The following is a 7,952-nucleotide window of genomic DNA, read 5'->3' as shown; positions in this document are numbered from 1 at the left end:
GCCCTCAGGGCGTCTTACTGGTTAGTAATGCATTGATGTGCTCATCACTTTAATGATGTGTGTGTGTGTGTGTGTGTGTGTGTGTGTGTGTGTGTGTGTGTGTGTGTGTGTGTGTGTGTGTGTGTGTGTGTGCGTGTGCGTGTGTGTGCGCGTGCGTGCGTGCGTGCGGTCGGTCGGTCAGGGGATCTTATAGTAGCCTAATCTGATCGACATTAGGAATTGACTTTAAAGAAACATGTTTTTTCCTGTTTTTTTCAGAAATGTTTGGTTCATTTTCCTAATTTTCTAGCCCACAAAAAAATTCCGTGTCCTTGATATTTTGGCATAACCTGATCAACAGTAGGAATTGACTTTAAAGAAATGATACGTAGCTTGTGGAGTTAGTTCAGTCAGATATACTCAATCAATTAATTACGTGTATCTAGAGCTATTTTTCAGGTTTCAGGCCCATGTCATTGGACAGTAAAATTAGCAATATGTTCTCATTACAATGTAAACATTAACATATATAATATTGATCGGACCACTGATTTTCTTTCCAATCTGCCATGTATTTTATTTTTTATTTTTTAATTGGCAGGGCCTCAAAACCCAAAAGCCACCCCCTCTGCACGAGCCTGGAGTGGAGATGTGTGACAGCTGTAGACCAACAGTCTTGCAAAACAACCTTGGCTTTACATCATAGGCAGTGGAGGAAAAAGTAGGCTACTCAAATGTTTTACTTTAAGTAAAAGTATCAATACTGCAATGTGGAAATTCTACGTTATATAGTAGTAAAGTAAAAGTCCGGAATTCAAAATTTACTTGAGTACAGTAAAAGTACAAAAGTATTGACATAAAAAAGTACTTAAGTACCAAAAACCTTTTGAAAATAGAAGCTGTACAAGCTCACAATGCGTCGCATTGGGAGCTTGTAGATCGGCTATTTTCAAATATGGTCAAACTATGTGGGAATCCAGGTGAATGGTGCACCTACTGCACCTGACCTAGTCACATGACCAGCAGGAAGTACAATAGTCTTGTTCCTCCTAGCATTGAGCCATTTTGACTCTGCTGCAGGAAATGGTGTTCCACTATCATGCATGGTGAAGGAGAAAGCACATGGTAGGCCTTGTTTGTTGCAGCTAATGCTGCTAATCGGCTTTTGTTTGGTTGAGCCGAGCACATGCCACTGTTGGCCATATTGTTCATTTTTGCACTTTAGTCTGTTTCCATATTGTCTTATTTGACCTTAATAATCAAATGTATTTGTTTATTTCAGTCTTCAAATTGCTTCAAAGTGCTCTCCTGCTGTGTCTAGAGACTTTGAGATACTGGTTAAACAGTGTACATCTTATGCACTGTATGAATCTGTATTTCAATCCAGTTTTAGTTTTGTAACACTACTGTCTTTTCTTTTAGCTGTGGTGTTGTTGATGTCCCCGCATGCCCTCGCATTGATTGTGCTGTTGTATATTCACTGCAAATCAAAGTAGGTTTTATTGTTTGTTCCTTTTTAATAATTATTTGAATGCAGTGTTTGCTTTTGTTTTACTACTAGGGCTGGCTAGTAGTAAAACATAATGTTTCCTTAAAAGGACCAGTCCAGCCACTGTTTTCCACTATTATTTTACCCGTTTTGTTTGTTTGAATTATTTACTTTACTATGTAAATTTGGTTTGGCATATTTATCTTATTTTGATTTGTTTGTTTGCTGTGTGCCATTAGTTTAGAGGCCCCGGTAGGCCCTGAAGCCTTCACTCCTTATCACCCATTTGTCCCTTGTGGGCTTAGTCCCATTTTTTCATGATTATAATAACCCCTCCTTCCCTTGGTGTTTTAACATGACTTCCTTTTTATGCTTCAATAAACTTGACCTTTTATGAAAATCGACTCCAGCCATCTGTTGAGTTAGGCCTATTCTATTGAATCTATTCACAGACGTGATGACATCAATAATTAATTAATAATCAAGACTCCATCTTGGCCCTTAGAACTTGCCCTAGCCGCGACGACCTTACAGGCGTATGCAAAGGATCAACTTATGTAACTCAGATAGCATTTTATGTAGAAATAGCACTATATAGTATAATATATGCATAGTTTCATTATATTCCACTGTTAAGTTCTTAGCTTACGTAAGATTCATGATAACTATTTTTGTATTATGTGTATTGCCATGATGAAGAGTGTCTGCTAAATGCCTAAATTGAAGTTAAAATTGAAATTGACCTTTTGGTACTTAACCTATTTGGGGTTACCTTACCTTCAGTTTGTCGAATATAAATACAATATATGGTTAATGTGTTTGTAGGATCCCTCACTCCTATCTGTGAGTGTGGCGTAGTCATTATCTCGTATTATATTAGCCCTGCCCCTGCTACAAAAACATTGTTTTGAACATTGAAATTCCTTTCAAGAAGATGAACAAACTCATCGAAAGGAACTCTTCCATGTATAATTTATTTTAGAACACATGTACATGCCAGGCTTTGCCAGCGTTTACCTAATCAATTCTAACTTGCCAATCAAAAAGGTTATTATTCAACAGAAGAGTTCAAGGTGAATGTGTTATCAGTATCTTTTAACTATTTTTTTTATTTTTGTACGTGTGTAGGGAACAGTTTATGGTCTTCGCTACTCCTGCACAAATGGACAGAACAACGACCCACTGCGCGAACAGAGCACCAAGGACCCACTGCGCAGATAGGATGGACGACCCAGGGTGGATGGAGAAACATCAGTGAGTACAACTCGGTACCCCCTGCTCTCTCTAAGGCTGAGCTCACACCTTTAATGCAATTCTCGTGCTCGTTGGATGCATGTTGTGTAGTGTCATGGCCGCCCAATGTATTTCCAATGGAGGTCACATGGTTTGACACAACATTGTGTTGTGTGAGGGGGAGGGGCGCAGCGAATGCACCCCTCCCCCTCACACGTACACGTGTGTACAGAATTCAAACTAAAAAATGTTTTGTCACAGACAGAAGTCATTCTTTATTATTCTTTAACTTTATTTCCCTTTGCAACTGCATCGGAGTTCAGCCTTAATTAACAACCTATCTGTCAGCTGTCTGTCTCTGCGCTCTCAGCTGTCCCACTAATTGAATGGCTGAAGTTGAATTGCACTGTCAGAGAAGACGGAAGCGCACAAACTTTATCCCTAAACTTTACCCCCCCCCCCCCCCCACTCCCACCCCCCGTGCTGACAGTGCCTGTCCTGTTTCTGGTTTAGCTTTACGTGCGGGATGCATGAATCTCTCCTTCGCCGGTCAGTGCGGGTTGTTTATGTATATGTACTGCATGGCTCAGAAAAGAAAAGGACGTTATCGGGTTGTCGGAGGAGAACGAAGACATGTTGTTCACGTCGTGAATGTGGAAGGTAATAGCAGATTGTATTCTGATGTGTCAACTGTTGCTGGCTGCTATTACCTATGTCTTATATTGTTTTCTGACGGTCGCTGCTGTTCCCCTAGTGTTAATGTTATATTTTGTATTGTGTTCTTATGGTTGGCCGCTGCTGCACTGTGTGCCAATTATGCCCCATATCTGTTGCGTTATCTTTTCTGGTCTCTGTGCCAATGTGCGTGTGGCGTGTGCCTTCACTGTTTAGTGTTTACTATTACATTTTTATGTTTTGATAATCAGCACCTTGCCATAGATACATACACTGTGTGTTGCCTAGCTAGTGTATGTCTTTTCTAATGGGTTTCTGTGCCATATTGGAGAGGCCATATTGGAGTGGCCCCGTTTGACAAGCTCTGTATTTGAGCACGATCGTGCACCCCCACCCGCCCCATGTTAAAGTGAGCTCCCCCCGTCATAAAACGACGCATCGACTCAACTTCGACTTTACTGTCTGACAAGTCGACTGAGAAAAATCTCAACTCTTTAATTCCCTCCTGCAGATCAGCTTCCACCAACTTCTCCTAATACCACCTTCTTCTAATACCACCTTCTAACACGTCCTAACACCACCTCTTAACACCACCTCCTTCCATGTTTGTGGAAGCTGATCTGCAGAAGACATTCACTCACTCCCCCTGATACCTGCGCCTGCCTTCTATGCAGGGGACAATTCCCAATACAAGGATTGGAGTTACAGACAAACATCATCAAATGACACAGGAGTGACAGAGCCAATTGGCCTCTAATGGCAACACACTACTGTTTGACCCAAAATAAGCTTCCTCTCTGCACAATGGAACACCCATAGCAACCCAGACGTGGCCTTTGCAGTGTGTCAGCAATGGAAATGCGTCAGTACCTCAGTCAAGTGCAGTATCTTGTTGACTTGTTTTGGAAGTCTTGAGGCGTTTGATATCGCTATAACATTGTCTTGCTATTTTCCATTTTTAACTCCTCCGGTTGCTGTGCACCGTTGCTAGGCCCCCGCACTTTGCACTCGTTTTTTCCCTTTTTTCTCTGAAACTAATGCGCTCTCCGTGGTTTTGAACTGATCGGCGATGGTCAAGGTCTTTTCTGATTATCTGGTGAGCGCGATGGGAACATTGGTGTTTTCTAGAGCAAGGATGGACCTCATTTTAGCTCTCTAGCGTTGATGCTATGCTTTAGCATCCAAGATGGAAGCCAAAAGCGGACGCGCGTCATAGTGGAATAGCCTGAAATCACCAGCACCCAAGTGCCATACCACTTTTGTCCAGCAGACGGCACTCATTATGTTAACGGCCAACATGAGTTACATGAATCCATTTTCGGCGATAAGTCCGTTCTCTCACGCACTCAGTATATTGAACCATCTAGTGGCCTAACATTATGGTAGTTGTTATGGTCGGGCCAAGCCTCGGGCTGGACCAGTAGGGTAGGGTAGGGCCGGGCCTTAATTATCAGGCCCGTTGAGAACTCTGTCGCCGTCTCCCCTCCTTCCTTTTCTCCTCCCCTCTCCTCTTCTCCTCCTCCCATTGGTTGTGTGGGTTCGTTTCCCATCAGTGCGATTGTTATTAAAGGGGAATTCCACCAAAGGGTGGCGCTATAGCACTCAATTGAAAATGCAAACTTTGAACAGGCATAGTTCATGAACCGGTTGACCGTCGGCAATGAAACCTCGACACACATATCCGGTTCCTCATACCGAACAAGTTTTTACTCTTACTTTTGACCTCTGACCTCTAGATCACCCGCCATTTTGAATTATATGACAATCAATTAAAATGCATCTCCTCCCAGGATCTTTGATCAAAATGCACGAAGTGTTCTACACGTGAACTTTGGACCTATATGGACATGGGAAAGTATAGTATGTTTTTTTTACGTAAAGAAATTAAGGTTTTATGAGCCAATGAAAATTCCCATTTTGTGAAAGTCCTTCTTTACTTTGTTCTGTTGTATTGCCTGTGGCTTTGCTGACCTCTGCTGGTCTAAAGTGCCTCACCTGTCAATCACCTGAGAGTTCTGGCTGCCACACCCTGTGTCAGCTGTTCGTGATTAGTGGCAGGCTATATAAGAAGAGCTGTGGCCAGCAGCTCATTGTCTCCCAAACACCCAAACTGAACAGGTGTTCCCTTTTTGTTATTAGATACGTTTCAGATGGGCTGGTCGTAAGTATTCTTTTGGGTGTCCATCAGTCCCTGTTTTGCAATGCAGGATTTTAAATAAATGTGTAATATTTTTGTAAACTTTGATCTGACTTTGTGTCCTTTTTATTAGCCCTTGGTTGAGCCAAGTTTAAAGGGCCGTAACAATGCTAGAAACTGATTTGTTTAGTGGGAAACATGTATAAAGAACTTGATCCTGATCAAATCAAGTTCTTTACTCATGAATTGATAGTTTATTTGATGTTGTACAACATTGATTTTGAAATGGACTGATTTGGACACCTGGCCTTTCAAGTCAGGTTTTTTTTTGTCCTGAAAGGATTCCCTTCCATGGATGGTTCTGGTACCGGATGGTACCCAGACCTGGCAGACCGACCCGGAACTTCGAACCCCCCTTCCCCCCACAAATCTGGTTCTCCAAATTGGAGAATGAGACCGATTTCCATGAACTGAATAGGAACTGAACTGGGACTTTTCAAGTCAACTACTTAAAGTGGCCCCCATTTGTTTGTTGTTTTTCATGAATGTTCAAAGCTGTTTATTTTCTCTGAAGTTTAATAATAATTTTTCAGTTAACCTTTAATCCCTGTTTCAGACTCTCATTTCATTGGTTTTCACTCACTCATTGAGCTCCTCATCCGAATCTGGTAAATGTTCTGGTTTATACGCCGTCAATTCATTTATCTTTATAGCCACCTTCATTAGTTATTAGTTATAGTTATGTAATGGCGTGCAGCGGCATAGGTATATGGTGACACGTGAGTGAATGTCATTGCATGTAACTGCTTAGGTATGTGTGTGAATGTAATGGCTTGCACTGGCATAGGTTTATTCCAGACACGTGGGTGAACTTGAATGTTTTGCGTGTAGCATGCATATGTTTGTGGCGACACGTGGGTGAAACTTTATCATTAAAACAATAAATGTAAGTGTGTCTCACAGATGAGGCATAGCTTGTCCACAGGTCGTTGTGTTTGTCTTCGTCTTGTCCTGCACACATCTGACAAGCCCCTTAAATCAGGTATCATATCTATGTGACTCTTCCCTTTGCATCAGGTATCATCTGTGTGACTCTTCCCGACACCCAAAAGCTCTGTGGCACTGAATCGTCCATAATCATGTCTGCTGTTGCCAGGTTCTACTTAAAGGTATATTCAGTGATTTCACTTAATTAAAATATCTCATTTTTTTGTGATTTAATCCTCCCTACTATAGAGTGCACTGACCATGTAAGGAGTTCCTCCCTGTCCCCTGTTAACCCCTGGGGTCAAAACACCTTAGGTTTTGTTTTTGGCTATAGGGCCCAGCCTTCATCCAATCAGGATGAGAGGGGCCTTCCTCCAATCATGATCGAGCGGGGGAGCACCTTGGTCCACATGCTGTTGGCCTGTTGCATGTAGAGCGTGTGCATGTGCACATCTTGTTACCGTGGCGGACCGGTGGGGGTTCCAAATCACTGAATGTTCCTTTAATCAGAGTGAATTTTTGTGGCTCTTGAAGCGGAGACAGGTACTGGCCCATCTCTTCCAAAACAAGTCAACAACACTTTCACCGTTCAGCATGTATATGAGTCTTTTGTGAACAGCTCAAGTGGCATGACTGAGGTGCTGACATATTTCCATTGTTGACCCATGGCAAAGGCCAGGTCTGGGTTGGTATTGGTGTTCCATCGTGCAGAGAAGAAGCTTGGGGGCTCTTTTGTGTCAAACAGCAGTGAGTTGGTGCTAGAGGCCCATTGGCTGTGTCTCTCCATTTGATGATGTTTAGTTGTAACCCCAAACCTTGTGTTGGGAATTGAAGTCCCCTGTATATATGGCAGGTGCAAATACCAGCAGGAGTGAAGGAATTTACAATATCATGTATTCTGCAGATCAGCTTCCACCAACTTCTTCTAATACCACCTAATACCACCTCCTAACACGTCCTTCTAACACCACCTCCTTCCATGTTGGTGGAAGCTGATCTGCAGAAGACGGGATCCATTCGGAGCATTAGTCCGACATGCAGGAACAGCGGTCGGACTACCGCTCAAACGGTGTTGCTCCTGCGCTTGCGGTTATGTTTAGGTTCGGTTAGAGAATGGTTCTCGATGGATTGGGGTTACAGCAAATCATCAAATGGAGTGACGGAGCCAATGGGCCTCTAACGCCAACACACTACTGTTGTTTGACACAAAAGAAGCGTCCTCTCTGCACAATGGAACACCCATACCAACCCAAACCTGGCCTTTGCCGTGGGTCAGAAATGGAAATGAGTCAGTACCTCAGTCATGCCACTTGAACTGTTCACAAAAGACTCATACACACTGAAGGGTGAAAAAGTGCTTGTTGATTAGTTTTGGAAATCTTGAGGTGTTTGATATCGCTATAACATTGTCTTGGTATTTTACTTTTTAACCGCTCCGGTTGCTGTGCACCG

General features: G+C 42.6%; 1 long non-coding RNA gene across 1 annotated transcript; it reads left to right on the top strand.

Moving 5' to 3' along the window:
- Positions 1–1,056: 1,056 nt before the first annotated feature.
- Positions 1,057–7,717, top strand: LOC306935870. The gene is made up of 5 exons (XR_013791430.1): positions 1,057–1,104; positions 1,402–1,471; positions 2,597–2,722; positions 6,130–6,181; positions 6,591–7,717. It is a non-coding gene; the product is annotated as an uncharacterized lncRNA (long non-coding RNA).
- Positions 7,718–7,952: the final 235 nt, after the last annotated feature.

The sequence above is a fragment of the Electrona antarctica genome (assembly GCF_951216825.1).
Source record: "Electrona antarctica genome assembly, chromosome: 13".
Classification (NCBI taxonomy): domain Eukaryota; kingdom Metazoa; phylum Chordata; class Actinopteri; order Myctophiformes; family Myctophidae; genus Electrona; species Electrona antarctica.
The sequence above is the reverse complement of the archived record's forward strand: the minus strand, read 5'-3'. Positions and strand labels throughout refer to the sequence as shown.